The 26975-nt window shown below is 55.9% G+C and overlaps 1 long non-coding RNA gene across 3 annotated transcripts; it reads right to left on the bottom strand.

Moving 5' to 3' along the window:
• Nucleotides 1-5967: 5967 nt before the first annotated feature.
• LOC110597775 (uncharacterized) lies at nt 5968-26766 on the bottom strand. Of its 3 annotated transcripts, none has more exons than XR_013424660.1 (4): nt 23360-26766; nt 21544-21672; nt 17345-19206; nt 5968-15726 (listed from the first exon to the last, which is right to left on the bottom strand). It is a non-coding gene; the product is annotated as an uncharacterized LOC110597775 (long non-coding RNA). The 3 variants fall into 3 exon arrangements; XR_002483548.3 differs by lacking the exons at nt 21544-21672; nt 23360-26766 and adding an exon at nt 19344-21309 and having other exon boundaries at nt 5968-7480; nt 15362-15726; XR_005733115.2 differs by lacking the exons at nt 21544-21672; nt 23360-26766 and adding an exon at nt 19344-21309.
• Nucleotides 26767-26975: the final 209 nt, after the last annotated feature.

The following is a 26975-nucleotide window of genomic DNA, read 5'->3' as shown; positions in this document are numbered from 1 at the left end:
TGTTAGTCACTTCCTGAACCGGAGGCTCACAGGACCAAGCTCACAGGACCAAGGACCTGTGAGCTCTGGCTAGGACTTACCTGCCTGAGGCCTTCCCCAGTGGCTGCACCAAGGCCACCCAGCACGGCCCCTCACGGTGGTCCCTGTCCCCAACCTACTCTGAGTTGAGATCTGGAGCTCAGCAGGTGACAGATCAAGCCTGGGCTCCTGCTTGGGGTCCCCTTGCTCCCAGCTCGCAAGAACGTCTAGGTTATTTTTTAATTCAGCTGTGATTCTAACAAATGCTCACTGTCATTTTTTGAACATTTTTTTAATTTAGGGAAATACACAAAAATCCACAAGGAAAAGTGTGCTCCCCACGAGTACCTGCAGGGCACACATGCACCCGCGCCGTGAGCTGGTGCTGGGTCTGCAGAGGGGAGTGGCCTGCAGAGTATCCCACACGTTGAAGCCCCGTGTGTGCGTGGACAGAACACTGCCGGGACCCTGCGTGCGTGGGACCCTGGGCTCTTGGGCCCCTGTGTGCGATGACTACTCCGCCGCTGTGCCTAGGGGGACTGGCCTCGAATGCCACGAGGGTCGCTGTGCACCCCGTGCCAGTTGTTCTGGGAATCAGCTCCCTGGGGTGCGTCTCAGCCTAAGGAATCCTGCACAGTGCCAGGAGGTTATTCAACAAACGTTCACATAACCCTTTCCATGTGTCAGGCCCCGTTATGAAAGCTCTATAAATGTTGGCTCATTTAATCCTTACGATAAATTAGAGAGATGTATGATTTGATGAGCGACACTTAGCAACAGATTTGGGGTGTAACTTGCTGAGGGTCCCCCAGCTCTATGGCTGTGGAGAACGGGCGCGAGGCTCGGCTGGCTCCAAGGCCCCTCCACCAGTTGGCCTGAGCGCAGAGGAGGGGCTCCTGACCCCACCTGGGCTTGTCCCCTGGGAGGCGGAGCGATTGCTGCCTAGAGACCCCGGAGGAGTCCCCTTTGGCAGCAAGGCAACCCAGCACACTTTGTCTGCATCTTGGCCGAAACATGCACTCCAGGATGAATGCGCCCCGTCAAGAACCTCGTTAGTGCTGGGCGTGTGCGTGAGCTGGGGAAGCCGGCCGCGCCCTGCCAGGGTGGTCTTGGTGGAACTCCAGCTCCTGCTCCCACTACCCGGAAGGCATGTGTGGAAGCACAAGAAGCGTTTTCATCTAGTGTCTGGATAACGATGGCTTATCCCAGAGAAGCCGTACTCCGTGTGGGGTAAGCCAGGGCAAGCAGATGTTAAAAGGGAGTCTACAAAAAGGAATTTAAAAAGGATTCAAAACATTGTAAAATGCAGAGCAGAGATTAAATGTTTGAGTGAATGAAGGTCTGTGTTCCCGGGCGGCTTACTTTACTGGGTCCCACGCAGCCGTGCACACGCGCACCTTTCGTACCAGTCTCCTGAGCCTACTCCCGAGGGGCAGGTGCGCTGGTAACCTGCAGGTGGCTGCTTGGAGGAGGCTGCAGGCTTCTGCGCCTTCCTGGTTCCTCTGCTGCCGCCCCCTGCTGCTTCACAGGCTCCTGTCCCCTGGACACTAGAGTGAGACTCGGGAAGGATTCTCAGTGTGCAGGTTGGTTTGGGGCGTCAGAGCTCACCCTGTGCAGGTGAGCGCCCGAGCCTGCGGGAACAGGACCCTCTGCACCCCGCAGAGCTGCTCGGCCAAGCCCAAGGCTGAGGGGCGGCCTGCTGAGCTGTCTGTAGAGGACCCTCTGCTCTGGCTGCTTCAGGGGGAGAAGGCCCAAGGGCTGCCAAGTCCACTCCCTCCCATTGCTTGGTCACACTCCCCTCCACATGAGCAGGAGGGCTGGCGGCTAGACTGTTAGGGTGAGTTCCAATCTGGGCTCTGGACCTCGGCACTCGCGAGCCCCGTCCTGGACCAGGGCCAGGCAAGTAGCCCAGCCTGTGGCTGCAGCCCAACCCGCAGGGTGAGGAGCGACTGCCACCGTGGGAGGTGAGCTGTGAGCGCCAGCTTCGCTTGCCACCTACGGAAAGGGGTCTCCCTACGAGACAGGGGTCTCCCTACAAGAAAGGAGTCTCCCTATGAGAAAGGGTCTCTCCTACGGAAAGGGGGTCTCTCCTACGAGAAAGGGGTCTCCCTACGAGAAAGGGTCTCTCCTACGGAAAGGGGGTCTCTCCTACGGAAAGGGGTCTCTCCCACGGAAAGGGGGTCTCTCCCACGGAAAGGGATCTCTCCCACGGAAAGGGGTCTCTCCTACGAGAAAGGGTCTCTCCCACGGGAAAGGGGTCTCTCCTACGAGAAAGGGGTCTCTCCCACGGGAAAGGGGTCTCTCCTACGAGAAAGGGGTCTCTCCTACGAGAAAGGGTCTCTCCTACGGAAAGGGGTCTCTCCTACGGAAAGGGGGTCTCTCCTACGGGAAAGGGTCTCTCCTACGGAAAGGGGGTCTCTCCTACAGAAAGGGGTCTCTCCCACGGAAAGGGGAGTCTCTCCTATGGAAAAAGGTCTCTCCTACGGGAAAGGGGGTCTCTCCTACGGAAAGGGGGGTCTCTCCTATGGAAAGGGGGTCTCTCCTACGGAAAGGGGGTCTCTCCTACCGAAAGGGGTCTCTCCTACGAGAAAGGGTCTCTCCTACGGGAAAGGGGGTCTCTCCTACGGAAAGGGGGGTCTCTCCTACGGAAAGGGGTCTCTCCTACGGGAAAGGGGTCTCTCCTATGGGAAAGGGGGTCTCTCCTATGGGAAGGGCCTCTCGATCTCTGAACAGTGCTGCAGAATCTGCTCCTCACACTCCTGGTCTAACCGGGTGCTCCAGAGAGCGATGGTAAGGAGCAGGGAGCCTCCTGCCCAGCTGGGTGCCAACGTGCGCCCCTGGCAAGAGCCCCGCGGCACTTCCTGCGCCCCCCGAGGCCGGTCCTTCCCTAGGGCTGTCCTCCTGGTGCTGCCCTGGCCCTCAGGGACCTGCGCCCACCCTGCTCCATCAGGTGAGGCCGAGTGAGCGGCTCTCGGTGCCCTGCCTGCCAGAGACGCGTGGGACCGAGGCCCTGGTGCTTCCTGGGGCAGGAGTGAGGAGCCCATGCAGAGCAGGAGCCCCAGGACCTCCTCGAGCCAAGCCAGGAGGAGGCCTGTCCCCCACGTCCCCCAGAAGACAGAGGGGTCTACGTCACAAATCGTAGGTGATTTTCAAAAAAGTTACTGGGACCAAAAAGTTTGCTGTGACCAAAATAAGTGACAAGGACAACGGAGAGGAGGAAAAGTCTGTTGTCACAGCGTCAGAGGCTCAGTGCCCGGCAGGCTGGCCCCCAGCTCTCGCCTGAGTGGGGACACAACGTCATGGCAGAAGGGCGTGGTGCAGGACCGCAGCCTGGAAGCAGAAGAGGACTCGGGACAAAACCTAAGCCCTCGTGACCTCCTCCTCAGCCCCAGCCCCGCCGGGGCAGTACCCTTTCCAAATCGCTCATCCACCAGAGGTCACAGCTCTCACGACCTCATCCTGTCACCCCTGAACTTCCTGCACCGTCACCCACCAGCCCGTGGGGAGCACCCAATATCCACTCACAACAGTGACCCCACTGTCGTGTCAGAAGACAACTACGAAGCTGGGTTGCAGAGCATTTAAGAAGTTCAGAGATAAAAATATGAAAATGAAGGCCATGATTGTGCATTAAACAAACAAACAAAGAACTTTAAGTTTTGCGGTCTTTCTTTAGGCATTTGTCTGATCTACATCTTGGAACAGGTATTCATAGCATCCATCAAAAATGGCAGCCCACTTTTTAAATGTAAGACTCCGCCTCCTGCTTGTATCTTCCACCTCACTTTCCTTCCTATGGTACAATCTGTTTGGCTAAGGCCTCAGTATTGATTCAACGACTTGGGGAACGTTCCTCGTTTTCTAGTCTGCGAGGCTTTTGTGGGTGTAGGGCAGTTTGCTCATTTAATGGTTAGCAGAAGACATTCCTAAAATATTCTGGGCCTGATAAATACTTCCTCTCGTGTTACCTCTAATATAATTTTAATTAATGCTGTGTCCTAAAAGCAATTTAAGCTGGAAGATGTGATGCAGAAGGACCTCCCTCCACCCAGAGGAGGCTTCTAGAAAGAACATGATGTGTGACAGTGACAGTGCCATGTGCCAAGGGGTGTCCTCCTCTGGACACCTTGGGCTGCTGCACGTTCTTCTCTCTCCCACGGGGAAACCAGGCACAGGGAACCCGGAGCCCTGGGTCGCGGTTACAGGCAGAGCCCGGAAATGAGGCCCGGCGATGCGCTCGTCCCTGGGCGCTCTCTCCTCAGGTTGCTGACCCCAGGTGCCGGCACCCAGCGGCTTCCGGAGGACACCCAGTGCTGAAGGAAGTCAAGGCTCCTGGGGTGACGGCCCAGTGTGACACGGGACAGCTCTTACGAGGGCACGGCACGTGAGTTCCAGGATACTGGAAAGAAAGCCTTGGAGTCAGAGAGGATGAATAAAATCCTGCCTTCTGCAGAGATCAGAAACGGGCCCCAGGAGACCCCGCGGTCTCTGGTTGTGTGCTGGGTGCGTGGAGCCCTGCCCTCTGGGCATCGCTGAGCCCAGAGCAGAGGGCCCCTGGTTTCTGGTACCACTCAGTGTCTAACTCCCATCACTCTTTGTTTGAGTCCCCTCTCCAGAGACCACCGAGGAACAAAGTTTTGCTTCACTCCCGAAGCGAGAGTCAAGGGGACAGTGGACACCAGGAACACTCTCCCCCAGGAGTGCAGAGTCCTGCGCAGGCCTGGGCTTCTGCCCCTGGATCCCAGAGGCAGACTGGACACTATCAGGCCCTGAGCTGCTGCTCAGAAGGGGCCATCCAGCTGTGGACCCCTTGGCCACTCAGTCTGGAGCAGGGCCTGCTGCGGCTGAGGAGGCCAGGCAGAGCTGGCCACTGTGACCAGTGCGGATCTGGTCTCTCCTGTTCAGACTTGCCCTGCGTGACTCACCTGAGGGAGGGAGAAGGGTGGGGGTCTGCTCCTCCCCAGTCCTGGGTCGGCGGAGGCAGAGTGCCAGGGAGAGAGGACCCGCAGGGGACATGGACACAGTGGACCTGGTCACACGGGGAGGCCCCCACCACCCACCCCGTCACAGCTGCCCCTGCCCAAGCACAGGACTGGCAGGATCATAGAAGCCCTGGTCACGCAGAGGTGCTTCCCCCAGCCTGGACACGGGACGGGCTCTCAGGTGGTTGGCACTGGGCATGGGTGCAGCAGGACCTCTCCGTCCCTGCACATGGGGAGGGAGGAAGAGGAAGCCTCATTTTCAGAAACCAGCTGATGTGATTGCGGTGACCTGGACATTGGAAGGTCTGAATTCTGCAGGGCGGGGGTGGATGGACATCCCGGCCCAGCAGACGGAGAAGCTCAGGGTGGGGTGGCGGCAGAATTCCCCTCTCCCTGGGAGCCGGGGTCCGCTCTAATCCTGGACGGCTTGCATGAGGTCCAGCCTCACTGGGGAGAGCGGTCTGCTTCACCCCAAGTCACTCACGCGCCAGTGTCGTCTGACGAGGACCTCAGCAACACCCAGAGCAAGCACTGAGTGCAGCAAGGTCGCAGCCCAGATGACCTCCTCAAACTGGAACTCACGTGCCCACGCAGACCCCACGGATCTACCTGCCAGAAGTCCCGCAGGCTGCCCCCAAGCACAGGGTGGCATGATGGCAATGTCCCTGGAGCCAGGTCCCTGAGCTGCCCCACCGGGCACCCCTGGGTCCCAGCCGTCTGCCACACCTGCCGCAGGCTGAATCCTGCGCCTGACACTCCTGGGTGCTCCTCCTGCTGCACCCAGACGCTCTCCAGCCCCCTCCGGAGCCGCTGGACCTCGACCCCAATCCCCACCCCCACCGCCTGCGCTAAGTCACCTTTTATTTCTACGCCGCCTCCTTGTATCAGACGGGACTTTCCTGAGGGCAGCAACGGTGTCTAGTTAGCTTTTGTTTTCAAATGTTCAAAGCAATAATCCAGCACGGTGTTCAGTGAATCTTTAATAGTGCAAAAATGTACACAGTAAAGAAAGAAAGAAAGAAAGAGCGCTTCACCCAGCCTCAGTAGGACCAGAGGACACACTCCAAACAGCAAAGGGGGCCACTCGGGTGATGGGCACGAAGAGAAGTAAAGCAATGGTGGTGGAGAGAGAGAGAGAGAGAGAGAGAGAGAGAGAGAGAGAGAGAGAGAGAGAAGAAAGAAACCTCTCTCTCTCTGCTACTGGGAATGGAACCCAGAGTTAGTTATTTTGAGACAACATCTTGCGAAGCTGCCTAGTGCCTTGCTAAGTTGCTGAGGCTGCCGGCCTCAAACTTGCAATTCTCCCACCTCAGCCTCCCCAGCTGCTGGGATTACAGGCGTGGCTACCATATCCACTATTTTCTTTAACTCAAGTAGGTCAGAGATGTTGGCTGGTTCTCTGTGTAAAGCCTTTTCCTTTTCAGTTCTCTGTGAACTGTGCATGTGTGAACACCTGCATGTGTGTTCAGATCTGTACGGGAGCTTCACATGCACCGATTCTGTTTTTGAAGCTCTTGGTTTTGGGAATTACCTACTTCAATTTTTCTGTGTATTTTTTCAATTTTTCTCACAGTATTTATGTGCTTACATTTCTAACATGCTTAAGGAGTCTTTATCCATCCTCTGACACCTCGGTTGATAAATGGGTTCATTCCATGTAACTAACATCAGCATCCGTCTTCCAAGAATCTTAAAAGATGTGGAAAATTTTCCCTCAGAAAATTCCTGTAACGGAAACCATCAAGCATGACTCGGGGCCTGCGAGCTGGGGAGGAATGGGGCCTGTTCCTGGAAATCTCATCTCCAGAGCTGGGCTCCTCCTGGGCTCCCAGGGCCCCTGTCTCTTGCCTTCTCGTTCCCAGGGAGCCCCATGTGGAAGGCCGGGAGGCTCTGCTTTGCTCACTGTGGATGGCAGGTGTGCGCCCAGCAGTACCCCCACACCCGGGCGCCCAGGAGGCTCCCCGCAGCGGGTCTGGTGGCCTGGGCTCAGCACTTCCGGGACCTCGGGGGTCTCTTTCTGCAGCTTTGGCCTTGGTCTAAGTGCTGAGACCCTGAAGGAGCACCGCCGGCTGCTGCGATGAAGTGACTTGATTAAGATAAACGCCACCAGTGACACGATACTGCACATGTCCTTACAGGTTTGTTCACACTTGAAACATTCTGGGGCCTGACGTTCTCTTTCCATTTAAAACTCCGGTTTGAAATGCAGCAGGATCTGAATTTGCACACCACCTCAGTCTGAGCCGAGGCCACTTGAAGAGTTCTGGTTGGGGTTTGCGGACTGAGCAACGCGGAACATCTGTTTGGAGCGTGAGAAGTGCCTCTGTTGGGCTGACTGAGTTCCTTTTGACGCGCCCGGAGCAGAACTGAACATCAGGCGGAGTTGCCCAGCGGAGGGCCAATCAAGGCCACCCTCCTCCGGTCCCCAGGTCCAGGTGACTCATGTGCCGATTTCCTTTCTGCTACGCAATGAATCTTTCCTAAAAGAAAACCAGCTGAGGTCCTTCACGCCCACAAATTAAACGGAATTTCAAGCCCCTGTGTTAAAAGTCTGTTTCTAAAATGGAGCCCTCAGGATCCATCTGGATCCCATCTGTCCCCAGGCTCTGAGGCCACGGCATGAAACCTCACACCCTGTCCCCTGTGCCTCGGTGGACCCGGGCTGACTGGGGGAAAGGGAAGCCCCGGCTGGGTTTGTGCTGAGATGGAGGGCCAGGCAGGGCGGGCTCCGCTGCCGGCGGTGAGGGCCCCTGAGGGGAGGACCTGCCCTTCCAACACAGTCCCCTGAAATGGCCGTGTCTCATCTCCGCCCAGATATGGTCAGCAGGCAGCTTGGGCGGCTGTCACAGACCTGTGCCCAGCGTCACAGGGCCGAGTCACCCCCTGGAGTGCTCTGCCCCCTGGAGTCCCACAGGTGCACCCTGCTGAGAAATGGACGCTACTGCTAATTCTAGAAGAGGCCCATCACCAGGACAGCTGTACCCCTCCACTCTCCTGTCCACAACCAGGAGCCCAACCGTCCTTCTGGAGAGTCCACGGCCTGGCGTCCACGGGCCTTGACACACTCCCTGAGTGGACATTCCCACCACTCACCCTGTTGGACAGTCTCCTGAGAGAGCGGTGGAGACCCAGCCTGGCCGGGAGGACTGTGCTTGCTGGGCTCGGGGTCTTGGGCTGGCCACTCTTCCGGGGCACTTGACCTTGAGGCTCTGACCTTGAGGCTCTGGTGCTGGTGAGGCCTGCCGACGGCAGCAGCACCAGGCCCACGGCCGGCCCCGGGCCCTGCTCCTCCAGCCCAGCTTTGCCAGGACGTCTCTATCCGCTGCTCACCTACTTGTCTGGCTGTGAACAGATCTTCATGGATTCAAGGTTTCACCCATTTTATAGGAAAAGCTCAAGATTTTCCATTAAAAACTGGCTTTGAAAATGTCCAGCTACCAAGGCTGGCCACTACCCTGCCTGGAGTGAGACCTGCGTTTCTGTTTAGTAAGGAATCCATGTCAAAAAGCACAGGGACCCGCCACACACCGCGGTCCCAGGCCACAGCTCCAGCTGGGCCTGCAGCGCCCGCCCAGTCCCAGAGCTGCGGCCGCGGGTCTCAGCATGCAGCCTCTCCCCTTCCCGAGGCGGTCGCCCCCAGAGCTGGATGTGTGCCCTGGTGCCTCTGGAAGTGCTGAGAGCCTGGTCACAGAGCACGAGGCTGTGGGGGGGCACAAGAGGGAGGCTTGCCCTACCTGGCCTCCATTCTCAGCCTTCCCTCCTCTTCCCTTCCCTCTCCCCTGGGACCAGGTCACCATGGAGCCAGCAGTCTCAGCCCCCGTGCAGGGGCGACCCTTGTCTGCAGGTGAGCCCGGGAGGTGGGGGGCACAGCACTGTCACCACGCCCCCCCCCCTCCTGGCTTCTGAAGGGGCCCTTTTCTTCCGGGTGCCTGGCGGCTGCGGGTGTGAGGCTTAGCAGACGCGGGAGCTGCCTCGGCTGACGTGGGCAGAGCGGGCGCCAGGTTCTGCCAGCTGCCCCTCCTCAGCTCTGGCTGCCTGCACGGTGCTGCCACCCTGGCCCAGCAAGGAGCCCTCTGCGGACCGCACCTGGCAGGCCTCTCGCAGGTCCCAGGGAGCCATGGAGCGTGTGGCTCCTGCCACAGCCTCCGCCACGTGGGGCCCCCAGCTGGTCTGCACAGGCCCAGCAGGTGGGCTCCTCCTGGCTGCCCAAAGGGCTACAGACCCTTCCACACCCAGCTCTGGCGTCCCCTCTCCTGACCCTGCGTCCTCTGCGGGCCAGCGACAGCTGAAGCAGTAAGTGACTGCCGAGTTCTGCAAAGAGAGGCCGTGGACGAGGCGGGAGTGACCTCTCAAAGGGCCGGAGATGGAGGCCCCACCTGGGGACGGCGGAGCCGGGCAATACCAGGCCCGAAGACAAGAACGTACCGAGGCGCTGCGGGTGCAGGGAACCATGCCACCACCAGTGGGAGGTCAGTGAAGGACACACCCCAGAAGGGGACCGAAGGTCTGCAGAGGGAAGGGAAGGGGAGGGGTGCCCAGAGTGTGGGCCATGAGCCACCCATGGCCCAGGACGGGAGCCGGGGCAGCTCCTGGGGAAGGCCCCGGGGCACTGACCCACAGGCCCAGTGGCGGAAGAGAAGGAGCACAAGAACAGGTGCAAAGGTCCTGAGGCCCAGGTGGCCCAGTGGCGGAAGAGAAGGAGCACAAGAACAGGTGCAAAGGTCCCGAGGCCCAGGTCCAGGGCCCCGCGGACAAGGCTGAAGTCACAGAGGCCTTTCAGGATGATCCGGCCTGACTCGGAGGGTCAGGGTGTCCCTCTTTGACGATCAGCAGAGACCGCGTGAGCTCGGTGCTGACCCTTTACACGCCTGTCAGTCCCCCAGTGAAGTCGCAGCCTGGAGATGGAGTTGGGGACCTGGGCACAGGTCAGTGCAACGTCTGCACAGCTGCCCGTCACTGGTCATCAGGTGGGGTCTGTGTGCCTGGCTCTTAAGGAACTGGTCATTCCTCTAAGTCGTCGAATCCTTGAGCCTAAATCGGTGGGTCCTCCTGTTTCCCTCTTGGCCCCTGGAGGTCCTCAGGGACCCTCCTTATGTACTCCTGACCCTGCAGACTGCGGCCTCTCTTCCTCCCTCCCTCCCTCCTCCCTCCCTCGGGTCAGTCTTACTAGAGTCTGTTCCTTTACCTGATTCTCTAAGAAGCATTTTCTTTTCACTTTCTATCCCCAGGTCCTTGATTTCTGCTCTTGAGAATTCCCTCTGATCTACTTACTGAGTCTGTTCTGCTTTCCTGACCTCTTCAGGTAGCAACTGAGATCACCCATGAAGGGTGCAGGGTCACCCCACTCCCTCTCCTGCCCCTCTTGAGCTGGACTCCACACACTTCGAAATCCTCCCTCCCTCCCTCCTACGTGTGTTCTGCACACTGATCTTGACTTCAGACCTGGGCAGGGCTACGTCGCTGCGGACTTCCCTGGGCTTACGGTCACCGATTGCTCGTGGGTTCCTGAGCACAAATTGGTGTTTCCTCCTGCATTCTTCTCCTTCTGGTTAAGGTTGGTTCTGCGACACAGATATGAGTGAGATTTTCCTTGCGGCAGTCACGTGGACACTTGTCAAAGTGCCCACTCTGTGAATGTTCTGCTCTGTCCACCAGATATTGCTGGTCCACCTTGATGCTCAGACTGGTAGGTCCTGGCTGCGGTCGACGCTGGTTCCGTCAGTTCCAGGACCATTCTGGGACTTGCCCATTTCTCCTTGCGGCCCTCTCAGGTCTTGACCCATGTTTTGAGCTCTGTTGCTTGGTGCAACACACTTGGGGTCACTAGCATTTCCAAGTGGATTGATCCTTCCACCCTACATGTAATGTCCCTCTTTGCTCAGCATTATTATTATTATTATTATTATTATTATTATTATTGCTCTTAGTTCTACTTTGTAGTTATCAGCTGCCTCTTTTTTAAAAAAATTCAGTGCTGCACACTGTATCTTGCTTCATCCTACTTTCAAGCTTACTGTGCCCCTGAGTTTGAAGTGAGTTTCCCTCAAGTGTCTGTAGCTGGGAGGATTTTCTTTATTCACTCGGCAGTCTGTGACTTTTGATTGGCACATCTAGACCACTTACATTTAGTGTACTATTTAACATTAGTGCTCATCTCTGCCATTTCACTGTTTGGTTTCTGTTTGTTTCCTCTGTTTCTCAGTCCTCTTCATCATCTCCTCCTCCTTTGTGATATTTCAACATCATTTCGGGATTCCGTCTTGATTCATTGATGGTATTTCTGTTTGTCATTTTCAGGGTGGCTCTTTTTGATATTGCAACCGATGGCTTATCACAGTCTGCTGCACCAACAACATCGCACTTGGAGTAAAATCTCACTTCCTGGTCCCTTTGTCTTCCCTCCGGTTAAACAAGATCCATTGATTATCAGGGGCAGTGGGTTTGGGTTATAATAATCAAACATGATTCAAAGAGCCTGAGAGGACACGAGTCTCGATGGCACTTCTGTCCCTACCCTCCCTGTGGTCCTTCCTCCATCCTGTTGCTGGAGACGTGGTCGGGGCAGCTTTTTCAAGCCTCAACCAACAGACCTGACGGGAACAATTTTAAGGAGGGAGTTGATTTGGGCTCAGGTTTCAGAGGTCTCACTCCGTCGATGGCCTCTCGTCTGGGACCTGAGTGGCCCACATCGTGCAGAAGAGTGAGGCCGAGGGAAGCAGCGGGTCAGGGCACCAGGAATCGGAGGGGGCTCTTCTCAACAAGGACAAGATGTGAACCACGGCACACCCCGGGCCACCTCCTGCAGCACAGCCCCTGCCCACGGTCACCCCCGTTCCTCCCTGTCAGGGGACGGGCGCACTGACCAGGTGAGGGCTCCCCTAGCCCAGTCGTCTCTCCTCTGAACCTTCCTGCGTCCCTCCCACCTGAGCCTCTGGGGACGCCTCGCATCTGCACGTAACAGGATGTGGTCCAGGGGTGTGCTGGAGCCGGCTCAGTCTCCTGGCCGGCCCCAGGCTGGGCCGCGTCTCTGCACCCCTCCCTGGACGCCGTGGCAAGCAGGTTGACTCCTGGGGCCGCCCTTGGGTTCCTGGAATTCTGCGCGTTTTCCTGGGTCCTTTTCTCTGGCCGTGGGCTGGGTGGGTGCTATTAACCTCCTGAGGTCACAGACTGTCCTCTGTCATGTCCATGTCAGTTCTCCGCGGAGCACATCCGGAGAGTGTTTTTGGCCCCTGTACTTGAGTCGTCTCTACGACTTCTTTGTTCTTGCTGGGATTTTCCATGTTTCCATTGATCTCAAGAGAATATGACTGATGCCCTTCTTCCTGTGAGAGCTGCGTTGGAGCCCCTGCTGGACAGCGGGGAACGCGTCCCCTGGCCTGGACATGCCTTCAGTGTCCTTCCTCACACAAGCCGTCCTTCCCTTGCCTCTGTCCCTGGGGGTTTCTCAGACCTGGTGCACAGAGCTCCTTCCATGGCTCAAGAAGGACGCTAGTTGTCCCACCATGGTGACCCTCAGACCCTGAGCCCTCTGGGGAGGGGAGAGTCCAGGCCTCTGGGTCAATTGTGCTGCTGTGCTGTCAGCCGTGGACCCAGCCGTGACCTGACCGTCCCCACCCAGAGGCTCCGTGCTGCTCCTGGGGCTGTTCCAGCCTCAGAGTCCAGGCTTCTCACTGGGAGGGTCAGGGAGAGGCAGCCGGCCACCTTGTAGAGAACAGGTGTCCTGTTCTAGCTCCACCCTTACAGGACACTGGATGGACAGTGAAGAGGACAGAGTGGACAGGAGGGAGACCCCGACTCCTGCACGCGGATGGAGTGCGCCCAGGCTAGGAGCTCGGTTTCCTCTCACCCTGGACCCCAGAGCCAGCCCCTCCTGTCCCCCGGGCCCTGTGCCCCTTCCTCACTTCAGCCTCAGCACAGAGACCCACCCTCTCCCTGACCAGCTCCCACGGCAGGTGCTCGCCTGGGAAACACGCGTCTGCCCTCGGGCCCGGTGCGGTAGGCAGACCCCAGCCACCCGCCCCCGCAGTGGGTGCTGCCCAGGGGAGGGGAGCTCCCAGAGAGCCCCGCCCTCCTGGCCCAGGCCCTGGAGCCGCCCGAAACCCTGCTCTGGTCGGCCTTCCTCCAGCGTCCACCACGATGACCTGGCCGCTGCTCAGGGACACTACCTGACCGGGTCTTCCCTGGCCCCCATTGCCCCAGGTGACCCATGCACGGGGACAAGGCTCTGCGCCTCGGCCGCCCAGTGGCCTCTCTGTGGTGATGTCAGAGCCTGCTCCTGTCCTGCAGCCCGTGGACGTCCAGCTCCCCCAGCCTGTGTGTCCCCAAGGCGGACCCTCCTGCAGCCTGTCCACAGGATGGGGCAGCTGAAGTGGCCGTCGTCCTCGTCCTCCTTGGTCCTCCTTGGTCCTCCTTGGCCAAGGTCAGCAGGGGCTGTTCCTCCAGAGGCCACAGGCCCCCTAGTGGGCTGGCAAGGAACCGCAGCTCTCAGAGTCAGGCCCAGGCTCCCATGGCCCAGCCCTGGGGTGTGTCCTGTGCCTGGAGTGCCCTCCAGGTTCTGAAGCCCCCTGCCCAGACTTTGGAGACCACCAGTTATCGGTGGCGAGTCCTGCTCCCGACGTGCGTGGCGCCACAGGCGCCAAGGCAAGGAGGTGAAGCTGGTTTAAAAAGGGTCCCAGCCTCCCCCCGGGGGGAGGGCCAGAGCTGGTGTCCTGGTGTCCAGAGCCGGGTGTCCTCTGCCCCTTTCATAGTCCTGGGTCTCCTTCGTCCTCCTGCCTCTTCCCCATCCCTCTCCCTCCTGACCAGGCCCAGGCCATGCCCAGTGGGATGGCCACAGGAGGGCCAAGCTGGAGTGGCCTGGCAGGAAGGGGCGTAATGAACGCCCTGGAGGGGGGACAGTCCCTGGGGCAGGTCAGCTTAGCAACCGGTTGGGGCAGGGCAGCGGAGGGAGGTTCTGAAGGAGCCGGCACCCCTCCTCTCTGGACGGAAGGACCCCTGCCCACTGCCTGCTTCACTTCCCACCTCTCCTCCTCCTGACAGAAGCCGCGACGCGGCCTCCCGCTCCCCGCGCTCACTCACTCCCGTGTTTACAGGGAACAGGGAAGGCAAGAGCCCGTGGAGGGGCCGGAGCCTGAGGAAGCTGCGCTGCAGACCTGACAGGAAGCCCCGGCCTCCGCGCCGTTCCTCACGGGTGCAGTGACCTGCTGTTGGCGGGCTGCCTTTCACCTTGGGGGCAAGGAGACAGCACCAGCAGGAGGGCAGCTGGACTGCCCAGGGCCCGGCAGCTGGAGAGTCGGACACTATTAGGAGAAGTCACTCCACACCGTAAAGTTTTGTCAACTTGAAACTCAGGTGCTCCTTCGCGTCACCGCAGAGAGGCATTCACTGGAGCCCCGGGCGGGAGGGAGGTGCGCATCCCCAGCACCCGGCCAGGGGTGTTTCCCTAAGTCACAGAGACTGACCGCCGTGCGCTGAGGCCCTGACTCCTGCAGCCCGGGTCCAGGACCAGCCCGCATTTGACAAACCTGAACTACGACCGTTAACTCTCTGTCACAGTGGCCCAGCCATCCCTGGGCACTGGCGTCCTGCGTCCTGTGCGACACATTCTGAGCCACCCCAGGGCGGGAGCTGGGGACACCCGGCTGCTGGGCCGCCCTCCCTCCACATCTGCGGCTTGGCTCCTGGCTTTGTCGTCTGGTTACGCAACTTTGTTTTGCTGCTTGGACTTCCGTTCCCATGACCGAGGCTGGAGCTTCTCAGTCTGGGGACGCGTGGTGCCAGGGCCCAGGCTCCGCACTGACTGCTGTTGGCGCGCCCTGGCCCTCCTCCGCCCTCCTCCGTGTCACAGGTCCTCCTGAGGCAGGATCTCCTGCTGCTGCAGAGCAGCGGGGGCCTGGGGCCTGGCCTGGTGGGTGCAGATGGGGGTCGGTCCACACACGTCGGAGGCCCCTTAGCTCCGTGCCCCGCCCACCTCTCTAGGCATGGGCCTCCACCAGGGCACTTCGCGTGCCAGCCCCGGGGCAGCCTGGGCTCCCTAGTGGAGCGTCCCCCGGGTAGCAGTGCCCAGGCCAAGCAGGGCTGAAGAGAAGAAGGAGCCCAGCTCACCTGCAAGCCGCAGGTGCCAGGTGTGAGGACAGAGCCACTGACCCTGCCCTCCTCCTGGGCACAGGCTGTCTGCAAGCCCTGCCCAGGCCCCCATCCTCTGTGTCCCTCTCCAGGCCTGTCCTCCTGCCCTGGGCCCAGGGCTGTGGGTGGCCTCACCTGCCTGGCCCGCAGGCCCTGTCCAGGCCCATCCCTCTCCCTCTCACCTGCCCTGTCCTTCCCTCCTCACACCTGAGTCCATGGAGCAGCTCTGCACCACTTACCTCCACCCCAGGAGCTGCGCTGGGCCAGGCCTCGCTGTCCGTCAGGCCAGACTCTCAGCTGCACCTCCCTGCTGAGAGCGGAGGCCGACCACAGGGGCAGGAAAGCCTGCCTGCCCAGGTTGCACACTAGGTAGCTCAGAGGGTCGGAGCCGCGGTTCACGGCCAGGCGGCCTTGGCAAGAAGCCTCTGGTCCCAAGGAGGGGCCGAGGCTGGCTTGTGGGGTCTGCCCGGCTGGCGGGAGCTCGGGGGCCTGGCTCTCCACACACTCAGACTCCGCCTGCTGCCTTCAGCTGGAAGAAACCACCTCGACGTCTCCTGCAGCTCTGAGGCAGGACTTCACTGAACTGGGAATGTCTGCATCGCGTCTGAAAAATAAATCGCACATGTTTGAAGCATGGTCTAGAGAATTCTTGATTTATATTTACGCATTATATAGACAAATATATATACGATATGCATGTATCTAACACCCACATGGAGACACACTTCCATCAACCCAGTCATCCCTTCAATTAGCAAGCACCAACCTGATTTCTTTCACAGTAGCTTTAATTTTCTAGAATTTTATGTAAGTGGTCTTTTAGTACATGCTCTTTCTTGGCTTCTGTCTGGCTTCTTTTAATTCATGCAATGATTTTGTTTCATTTTTCACTGCAGAGTATTCCATTGCATGAGAATCATACAGTTTCTTTATCCACTTACCTCTTGCAGACATTTAGATCAGTTTGTATGGCTGCCTAGTACTCCTCTGTAGGAGGATATTGTTTCCCTCTTGATGGACATTTGGATTTTTACTTTCTGGTTATTATAAATAAAAATTGATAATATAATCTAAATACTTGTGCTACAGGTATCTTCTTCTGGGAGTAGATTAACCAGGTCACATGGCAGGTGTGTTTAATATTTTATAAGCTTGTCAAACTGTTTTTGAGAAGTGTGCAAGCGTTTGAGCTGCCGTCCGTCCTTGCCAACACTTGTGTGGTCACGTTTCACAGCGTGGGCAGCAGCACACCTGGCTCATGCCCTTGGCCTCGCCTGCCTTCCCTGGGCCTGGTAACGAGCACTCTGTGCAGTGGCCCACCGTCTCTCCTGGTTGGAGCATCTCTCGGTCCATGTTCCTATCATTGCATTGTAAGTTATTTATTTACTAAGAAAAAAGTCATTTATCAGGTATTTGATTTGCAAATATTTCCCTCTAGTTTATGAAATCATTTTAATTGGGACTTTGGAAAGCAAAGGGTATCATTTTTATGTTTTCATTCATAATTGTATAATTTTTTGTATTTCCATTAGGAAAACTTTGACAAACAGAAGATCATTAATTATTTCTTTTACTTTTTTCTATAAAGACTATTAACCAGGAAATACTGATATTTGTGGAAGTCTCTACCAAAGAGAAACATTTTTTATACTTTTAAAAAGACTAACAACCAAAAAAGAAAGTAAGAACTTTTGATAAATTAAAAATATTTTTAACTAAATCAAAATTTAAAAAGAGCATAAAATTCTGTAAGGTAACTCAAAAGCTAGAGGGGATTTAGAATATTAAAAGCTTATATCAGAAAATGAGAAGCATCCCAAATCTGTGAGGCTGCAGTACTGTTCAGATCTAGAAGGTTCCCCAAAAGCCCAGGTGCACAAGTTTGGCCTCCAGGTAGCAATGCACAGAGGTGAGACTTTGATGAGATGGTGGGACCTGGAGCCGGGCCTCATCTGTGGACCAACTCAGTGGAGGGTACCTAACTGGAATGGCCTGGCTGGGAGGGGTGGGACTTCCGGGAAGGGTGGGACTTCCGGGAGGTGGTGGGACATCAGGGAGGTGGTGGGACTTCCAGGAGGTGGTGGGACTTCCGGGAGGTGGTGGGACATCAGGGAGGTGGAGGGGCTCTGGGGAGGGGGTGGGGCTCCGGGGAGGGGGAGGGACTTCAGGCTGGGGAGGCAGGGTTGAGAAACAGGTCACTTGGTGTGCCCTGGGGATCATACCTTGCCCCTGGCCTTTCCCTTTCTGTGTCCAGGCGCCATGAGCCGGGCCTCTGCCCTCCACAGGCCCATCTGCCATGATGTGTGGCCTCCCTGGGCCTCGCTGTGGAGTCAGCCATCCACCAACCGAGACCTCTGAGGTCCTCACAGTGACCTTTCCTCCTCTGAATCGTTCCTGGAAGGTGTTTTGGTTACACTGACAACAAATAACACCATCACAAATACCTCTGTGCAGAAATCAAACAGTTTATGTAAAAACCAAAACACGTCTCTGCACAGAAAGGAGCACTTGGAATTTAAAACACCATTTTCAAGGCCCTGGAACAAGTGGATAATCAGCTAGAATACAGCCAATGCGTCCAGGACTTCTGTGACCAAGGCCCCAGAGCATCTGTGTAAGAAGGAGAAAGAACCTAAAGAAATGGAGTCATGCACAGTCGGGGCTCAGGGTTCCTAGGCCTCTGCTGTCCCCGGCCACGTGTCCCCCCTCCAAATCCCAGCAGGTCTCCCGGTAGAAATCAAGGAACTGAGTCTAAACTTCTAGTAGAAAGGGAAGGAATCAGAACAGCCACCATCATTCTGGAAGGACAAAACAAAGACCAACCAAATCCATTTTGGAAACACAAGTTTCTGTAGCTCACGTGACCCATTTTCCAGACTGAACTTCAGCCACAGTAATAAATACAGCGTGGTGTCGCGGTTACAGTGGACACATGGGCCACAGAACGGACTCACATCTCGGTGGACAAGGGAACTGCCAAGGGCAGGCGTTTTCACGGAGAAAGAGCCTCATAAATCCTGGTGTGGAAGCAGCGGGGTTCACAGGCCCCAGGAACGCTGCTACACCTGCTCGCCGGGCAGGTGGGGACCCTCCAGGAATCGTAGCCCCCACGCAGAAGGGCAGGCGTCCAGACTCCTGCACGGGCAGGAGAGGGGCCTGTAGACCCACCCGAGCCTGGTCACAGAGGGACTGTCCCTACAACCGAGATCTGGAGTCCTGCAGAGTCTTCTGGGAACCAGAGACAAGATGGCCGGGCGCTGCAGGAGCCACCTGCATGTCACCGGGCCCAGTGCTTCCTGGGTGTCCCTGGGTCCTGACTGGCGTGTCACCCTCGGCTCAGGGGGCACTGCCCCTGGTTGGCACGTGTCAGCTTCTCCCCGAGGCCAGGACACACTCCCCACGTGCTCCCGAGTAGACGGAGAGCTCCTGCCACCCACCACAGGCCTCCGCAGAGCCACCACCGCTTTCCCCACCGCCTCTCGCCACAGACAGCCCGACACCCTTCAGCACGGAGGGACCCAGGAACCGTGGTGCTTTCACACAGCGAGAGCGGCTCGGCAGGGAGAGGAGCCAGCCACGGGTCCCCACGGGCCACGTGGGAGGCCCAGCGGCACCGTCCTGTCCTGGTGCTGAGCCTCAGGACCACCAGAGGGTAAGAAAGACCCAGGAATCCAGGGATGGTGAGATGGGACGAGGACGGTGACACGTGTCCTGCCTGACCGTGAATCTGTCTGCTGGTCTGGCTTTGGTATCCGGAGTGCTGTGCAGAATCTGGTGGTGAACTGCAGGCCGCCTGTGACGGGCCGGGGTGCCCGAGGACCCAGGTGGAACCTCGCGCAGCGCTTCACAGGACTTGCTCTGCACAGCAGGAGTGGCCTCTCTCGGCCTGGATGCGGACCCTCGCTGCCCTTGCAGGAGCGGGTGCTGCAGCAGGTTCATGCTGAGCTGCAGAAGGCAGCAGATGGAAGCGCAGCTGGCCCCCAGCCCCTCTGTCGTCCAGCTAACCACACGTACAGTGAGTGTCCACTGCGTCCTGCTCACTGTTGGATTTTCCCAGGCACTGTTAGTGGTCAGAGATTCACGGCTACAGAAACAAACAGACAAATAAAAAACAGAAAGAAAATGTAACTGAACAGGATCGTGCTCGTTCCCAGTGCCGGAACAAGGGACGGGCGCCGTCTGCAGTCTGGTGGCTGTCGCCAGAGGCTGGGCACCACTCACCTTCGAGGCTGACTTCACTGCACCACGAAGCTCCAGCCACTGGGTCGCCTGCCATCCCGGGTGGCCTCAGTGAGGACAGTTCCCTCTCGCCAGCCCGAGTCCCCATTCTGGCTGCCACAAACTCTCGTGAGAGAGAACTGTCACCGATGTCACTGTTATGTAAGGTATCTGTCCCCGCAGTTTCCAGCCACATGGAGCAAATCGCTTCAGGGTGTTCATGCCTTATAACAGTCTCACAGCCAGTAGGGACAACCTGCCTCGCCCCAGATCCCCCTAGGACACTTCTGCTGGACCCCAACCTCAAAATGCTGTCATTTAAGAAAATGATAAAAAAACGCCTAAACCTGCTGAAGGACCCGAGGCACTGCCCAGGACCCCCAGCCTGGCAGCTAAATCAGACCCCAGGGGCACCTGCATCATCATCATGAGGAAATGTCCAGCAGGGTTGTGAGTCACACCCCGGCAGGAGAGGAGTCCTGGGGGAGACCACTTACAGCAACAGGACAGCGTGCTTCAGACGAAGGACCCATGGGAGGCGTCGGCAGCTTCCACCCAAACCCCCGGAACGTGGCGTGACCGGATCTAAAGATCCCGTGGCCTCATCCAAATGCCTCCGCTGCCCGTTTTCCTGAGTCTTAACTCCTTGCTGGCGTGGGTTCTGGGGTGTTGAAGGCTCTCAGCCTCCTGACTGAGCTGGCGACATGTTCCTGGCCTGACCTTGTCTCCCCGTCACCTCGCGTTTTCAACCTGATTCCTGGTTTCAACATTCTCGGCTCGTTCTAGTGCCAATAGCCAAAGAGACTCTGAGTTTTGTTCCTACTTTCTTTAGATGCTGGCAGGCTCCGGGTTGCAGTGCCTCGTGAGGGTGAGTTGGTTTCCCGGGTGTTGTACTCACCTTAAAGTGACATTTTAGATGTAACTTTAGCGTTTGGCTCAAGAAAACTCCGTAAACCAGTTTGCCCAGAGCCACAGTCTGTCAGACTTCTCTCGGATCCACGTGTCGGTGACCTGAGCAAATGTCCAGCTGCCGAGTGGAAGAGCTCCATGATGACGCACTTCCACCTTGACTTCTCTGTGTCCACACACTTGACCGTGACACTCTGAGCCTTTCCCAGTTCCAATCAATCTTCATATTGAGGGTGTCTCGCTGACCTACAGTTTCATCCTGCTTCTGACCCAGGTAACTGAGATGCCGAGTGGAGGTTGTCCTGCTGCGGTCCCTTCACACACTTGGCTTTGCCTGATCGACAAACGAGTGGTCCTGGGTGAGTCGATAACCGACACTTAACCCTGTAAAGTCACCGATTCAGGTTATTTTAGGGCAGAGAGTGAGTCTCTCTTCACTTCTCTTCTGTAGCAGCGACATGAATCTCTACGGCCCCAGCCTTCCTGGAGACACTTGAAGACACTGGTATCTGAAGTTTCTTAAGAAGCCACAATACACAGTGCTCACTGTCTTCTTTAATTGATTGGTTCTCATAACATACACATCTGTATGTAAAACAGCATTTCTTTTCTGTTTTTCTGAAGTCTTTTCCAGGAAGAAATTGTTAGTCATGTGGGTGGGTATGCACTGAAATATGTGGGTGGTAAGAAAAGAAGGAGTAGAATGATTTCTGAATTTGTAAAAAAAATTGTCACACAAAATCATGTGTGTCTATGGGTACTGTGTGCTATTTTGACACACACAGACATTGTGTAATGTTCAGTTCTGGGTAAGCATGTCTGTCTCTTCAGATTTGACATATGCAGTGCACTGTCACGTCCACATCCACCTGCTGTGCAGCAGGACTCCAGCACTTGCCCCCCACTGTACTGCTGACCAGTCTCTCCCCACCCTTCCTGGCCTCTGGCAATTCCTGTTCCACTCTCAGCTTCTCTAGATCCCCAGTGACGAGATCCTGTGACATTGGTCTTTCAGTGCCTGGCTTATTCCAATACTTTCTGTGTTATCTATTTGACAAGATCAATGAATCCATCAAAAGGTTATTAGAACTAATACACGAATTCAGCCAAGTTGTAAGATACAAAATCAGCGTATTAAAAAATCAGTGGTATTTCTGATTAATTTTGAATTTTCTGAAAAAGTTAGCTAGAAAGAAATTCCATTTATTATAGATTTGAAAAAAACTAGTAATAAATTTAAACAAAGAGGTGAAAGATCTCTATAATAAAAACTATAAAACATTGTTGAAGGTACCTGAAGAGAACAAAAACTAGACGTCCCATGTTCGTGGATTGGCAGGATTCATATTGTCCAAAGGTCCACAATACCCAAAGCAACCCACAGATGCACTGCCATCAACACACAGTGACACTCTTCACAGACCTGGAGGAAGAGAGTGGGATTCATCTCAGAGCACAAAATAGCCAGAGTATCTCGTGCCGAAGAGCAAAACAGGAAGCAAAATAGGACCTGGCTCCGGACAACTGTGCAGCTGCAGCACTCTCAGTGGATGGAAAATACAAGCCACTGAGAAATCCTACAAGTCACCCAAGGTCACCAAGAAGCTTCAAAGTCAGAATTCATGCCTTTTGAAGCTAGGATAAAAACTGGAAAAAAAATTTCAGAAGATTAACCCAAACTCACACAAAACCCAAATATCCGTGAACTTAACAGAATTCATTGAAGAAATCCCAGTATATCTAAAACTATTGCAGGATGTGATAGTGCATGCCTATCATCCTGTGATTTGGGAGGCTGAGGCAGGAGGATCACAAGTTCAAAACTAGCCTCAGCAATTTAGTGAGGTCCTAAGCAACTTAGAGAGATGCCATCTCAAAAATGAAAAATCAAAAAGTCTGGGGATGTGGCTCAGTGGTCAAGTGCCCTTGGGTTCAATTCCTGGTACCAAAATACTAACTACTTAAATACTAAAATCACACATATGCACCTAGGTGAGGGGAGTTAGCATTTTGAAATCTTTATGGAGGGCACTTCCTGCACCTGCAAGCCCAGGTCTTTGTGCCGTCCCCAGAGGAGCCCAGCTTCTTGGCCGTCACAACCCACTGCGCACAGCCTCCCCAAGACAGCCCCGTGGCAACAAATCTGTTTGTGTCTCTGTGGGTTTGCACAGTCTGGGCACTTCCTGGAAAAGGAGTCATGCAATATGTGGTCTTTTCTTTTAATATTTCAAAACTGCCTTGGCCCAAGGCACAAGGCTAACTAACTGCATTTATGGAACCTTTAAAGTACTTTTAAAGAACATTTTTGAGTTACTTATTCTGAGAAGGAGTCGCATACAACATTTTTATGGGAAAAACCTTTCCATAAACAAATCTCTTTTAAAAGCTCAGCTGCTGAAGCCCAGCCTTGCCTACCAGGAGAAACAAACTGAGGATTTGAGAGACACTATTTATGATAAATTTACTGATGGGAAAAACACAAGTCCTTAATTAGTGAGATCCATTTCTGATCATGCTTAAAAAGGCACAAGTTCTGGCACCATTTTGGAAGGGATGGGTGGTGATATTTACTAACTAAGTACAAGGAGACAAATTTCAATACCCAGATGCATGCCAGGCTGGGGGAGCACCTGCCAGGGACCGGGAGGAAGCCAGCTGAAGGCCCCTGGGGTCCCCGCCCCGGCTCCCGGCTCCCCGAGCCCGTTTCCCTGTCAGGATTTTCCCTACCACTTACAGTAATGGAAATGCATCAAATTCACCTCCAAATGGGCAAATGAACTTTCCAGACCTCTTTTCACTAAGCCTAAAATAGCCACCGGAGGGTGTGGAGAGAGCCTGGCCCCATCAAAACCCTCGCTTCAATCTGATTCACTCTTGAATCTCTGACAAGTCACTCCAACTCTCTGGCCCCCGGACTCCTTTTTTTATGAAATACAGGCAAAATTTCAAAACTTTCCGCCTCGTTATAATGATTAATTAATGTAGCCAAACTCTTAGTCTGGGGTCTGGCTCGCTGTGGATCCTTGGTAAATACCATGTGAAGTACTTCCCAGAGAACTCTCCTTTTAAAATGAAGACGGCTTAGAAAAATGAGATTTTAAATAACTTACCTGCAACTTGTGCAAGAAATCGTAGGCACATCTGGTTTCCATCTGAGGCTACCATGTAGACGGGCCATAAATCTGAATGTGCTCTCCCGTGCTGGCCTGGAGGAACTGTTAACCCAGCCCAGCTCCCAGGAGCCAGCCAGTGGGCTTCTGAATCCCTCTGCTGGGCCGCCCCTCGCCCAGGCTGCTGAAAGGCCTGTGTGGAGTACAGTGGGAAGTTACGCTCAAGGTCAGCCATGACATTTTTATTACTTAAAGAAAGCAGTCTCTTCCCAAAAGACACTGCACCTCAGGGGCCAGGGGCCAGGCCACGGAGGGACTCTCTGCCTCTTTGTGGCTTTGGGCTCCTACCCTCGGGGTGTAAGGCAGGAGCTGTCCAGTCCAGTTCTGTGCTTGGGCAGAGCCCTGTGCATGCTGACCCTGCTTGGGTCAAGTCTGAATGCTACATGACCTCCCCTGCACTTCCCCCAGCGCCTGGCTGGTCTTCTGAGGTCAGCTGTCCAGCAGATGATGTGCAGAGGACCAGGCCATAGTCGCAGCTTGCATTTCCTGAGTAGCCAAGGATCTGAGCACATTTAAGTGGACACATGGCCATCCATGTGTCTTCCATGGTGATGAGTCTGGTCAAATCCTTTGTTCGTATTTAGACTATTTCAGGGTTTGCTTGTTTTATTATTATGGACTTTTGGGAATTCTTTTATATTTGAAGCATAAGCCTTTTTTTCAGAGACAAGATTCACCGATGCTTTCTCTCTGCCTGAGGCTTTTATTTTTAGTTCTGCAAGTCGGTGCTTTCTGACGACAATGTGTTCTTCATTTGGAGTTGGGTCGTGCTGATGCTGCTGTGTTCAGAGCGTCTGGGCCTAGCTCCGGTGCACAGAGTTTCCCTGTGACTTCTACCAGAATTGTATCTTGCATCCCATCTGTGATCCATTTTATCTCAATCTTTAGGCAGTACGAGGTATGGGTGGTACTTACCATCTTTACCTAAGGTTTCGGCTGTCCAGCACCAACGCTCTCTACACTGAGCTCCACTTCCTCTCTGTGGAGCAGTGGTTGGGCCAAGTTGGGAGTCTCCGCTGGGCCATGCCTTTGGTTCTAGAGATCAGTTCGCACACCCAGGGTCAAGGTGACCCTGTCTCACCTTCTCAGAGAGCTGTGAAATCCACGTGTGACTCTCCCTGTTGTGGTCAGCCTTTGGCTGCTGTAACCACAAGACCCTACAAGGACAATTTTAGAGGAGGAAAAGTGTATTGGGGGCTCACAGTTTCAGAGGTGTCCACAGAAGTCCAGCTCCCTTCCTCAGTGCTGGGTGAGGCAGGACATCATGGAAGAAGAGTGTGGTGGAGGACAGCTGGAGACAGGACACCAGGAAGCAGAGAGAGGACAGGGACAAATGCATGCCCAGAGGCCCAGCCCCAGTGAGCCACCTCCCCCAGCCCCACCTGCCCACCTTCAGCTAATCCCATCAGGGAGTCAGTGCAGTGATGGGATTGAGGCTGTCCTCACCCAACCTCTGAACCTTCTTGCACTTACAGATGAGCTTTTGGGGACACCTCACATCCGAACCCTAATGCTCCCCTTTGGCCGTCCCTCTTGAAACTTGTTCTGCTAAGCCAGACACTTTGAAATTCCAAGGGAACTTAAAGCCCTCTTCCAATTCCTGGGACAACCAATGCCCGGTGGCACTTGGTGGAGACTGTGCTGACCCTGGATGATGACGCAGGGAGAAGCCACCTCCCGACCACACGGAGACCTCAGAGCCAGGGCTCTGCAAGGTTTCCCACTCAATAGATCTTTGCTCATTTCTCAGGATTTAAATTCTAAGTGAGCAGGTCTTTCCAGTCTGCTGACAGAGCCACTCTGCATTGTGTCACAGTGATCATACTAAGTAGATGTCATCGCATGCCCAGTTTCAGCGTCTAATTTTCATTGCTAGTATGTAAGTTTTTACCCAATTTCTTTATCTTTACCTAAATCCCTCAACAGTTCCATGCTCATTATCTGCTACAATCACATCCCTGAGGCCTGTAGGATTTTCTGGAGGTAACGTCCATTGGCAAGTCAAGCCATCCTCCTCCTCACCTTGAGCAGGGGCCAGGCTCTCCCTGCAGCTGTGTGAACGGGACGAGGACCCGCCCCTTTCCCTCCGGAGCCTAGGACAGTGGTCAGCATGGCCCTTGAAGATCATCAGCTGGGCCTCAGATGGATGCCTATATCCAACAGAGGAGGTTCTGTTTCCCTGGCCTAGCCTGTGTGTGTGAGGAGGCGATGGACGCTAGCTGCTGTCCCGCGCTCTCTGCCTGCCCTGAAGATGATCAGATGGGTCTCCTTTCCAGATCCCATTCCCAAGGCGCTGCCTGGAGCCCTGGGAAACAGGCTTCCCTCCTGGTGGACCCCATGGGCCCCTCTTCTCCTCACGTCTTGTCGGGAGACTGTAGGCCTCCTGCTGGCATCTTAGTGACACCTGCAGCTCCTTCCTGCGGTGGCTTTGGCTTCAGGGCCATGCTGGCCTGGGGCGCCTGGGGAGTCGGCCTGCTCCTCTGGCCTCCCGGGAGCGTCTCTCCCCTCCTGCCCGGCTGCCTTCCCCAGGGATGCCATCTGCCTGGCATGTTCTTCCAAGGAAGGTTTAGGTGCAACTTCAGCTTGTTCATGGATCCTCCATTCCTGGGGACCCGGTGGTGTCGCTCCTGGGGACCCGCTGGTGTCGCTCCTGGGGACCTGGTGGTGTCCCTCCTGGGGACCTGGTGGTGTCACTCCTGGGGACTTGGTGGTTCACTCCTGGGGACCCGGTGGTGTCCCACCTGGGGACCTAGTATTGTCTCTACTGGGGACCTGATGGGTTGCTCCTGGGGACCTGGTATTGTCTCTACTGGGGACCCAGTGGTGTCCCTTCTGGGGACCTGGTGGTGTCGCTCCTGGGGACCTGGTGGGTCACTCCTGGGGACCTGGTGGTGTCGCTCCTGGGGACCCGGTGGGTCACTCCTGGGGACCCGGTGGTGTCCCTCCTGGGGACCTGGTATTGTCTCTACTGGGGACCTGCTCGTGTCCCTCCTGGGGACCTGGTGGGTCACTCCTGGGGACCTGGTATTGTCTCTACTGGGGACCTGGTGGGTCGCTCCTGGGGACCTGATATTGTCCCTCCTTGGGACTTGGTGGTGTCCCTCCTGGGGACCTGGTATTGTCTCTACTGGGGACCTGCTCGTGTCCCTCCTGGGGACCTGGTGGGTCACTCCTGGGGACCTGGTATTGTCTCTACTGGGGACCTGGTGGGTCGCTCCTGGGGACCTGGTATTGTCCCTCCTTGGGACTTGGTGGTGTCCCTCCTGGGGACCTGGTATTGTCTCTACTGGGGACCTGCTCGTGTCCCTCCTGGGGACCTGGTGGGTCGCTCCTGGGGACCTGGTATTGTCTCTACTGGGGACCTGCTCGTGTCCCTCCTGGGGACCTGGTGGGTCGCTCCTGGGGACCTGGTATAGTCTCTACTGGGGACCTGGTGGGTCGCTCCTGGGGACCTGATATTGTCCCTCCTGGGGACCCGGTGGTGTCCCTCCTGGGGGATCCTTTCTGCCTCACGGCAGTCATCCAACATGTTGGCCTGAGTGGGTCCCAGTGTCAT

Source organism: Ictidomys tridecemlineatus, chromosome 8 (genome assembly GCF_052094955.1).
Source record: "Ictidomys tridecemlineatus isolate mIctTri1 chromosome 8, mIctTri1.hap1, whole genome shotgun sequence".
NCBI classification, from domain to species: Eukaryota; Metazoa; Chordata; class Mammalia; order Rodentia; family Sciuridae; genus Ictidomys; species Ictidomys tridecemlineatus.
Note: the sequence above shows the minus strand (reverse complement) of the source record. Positions and strands in the feature narration are given on the sequence as shown.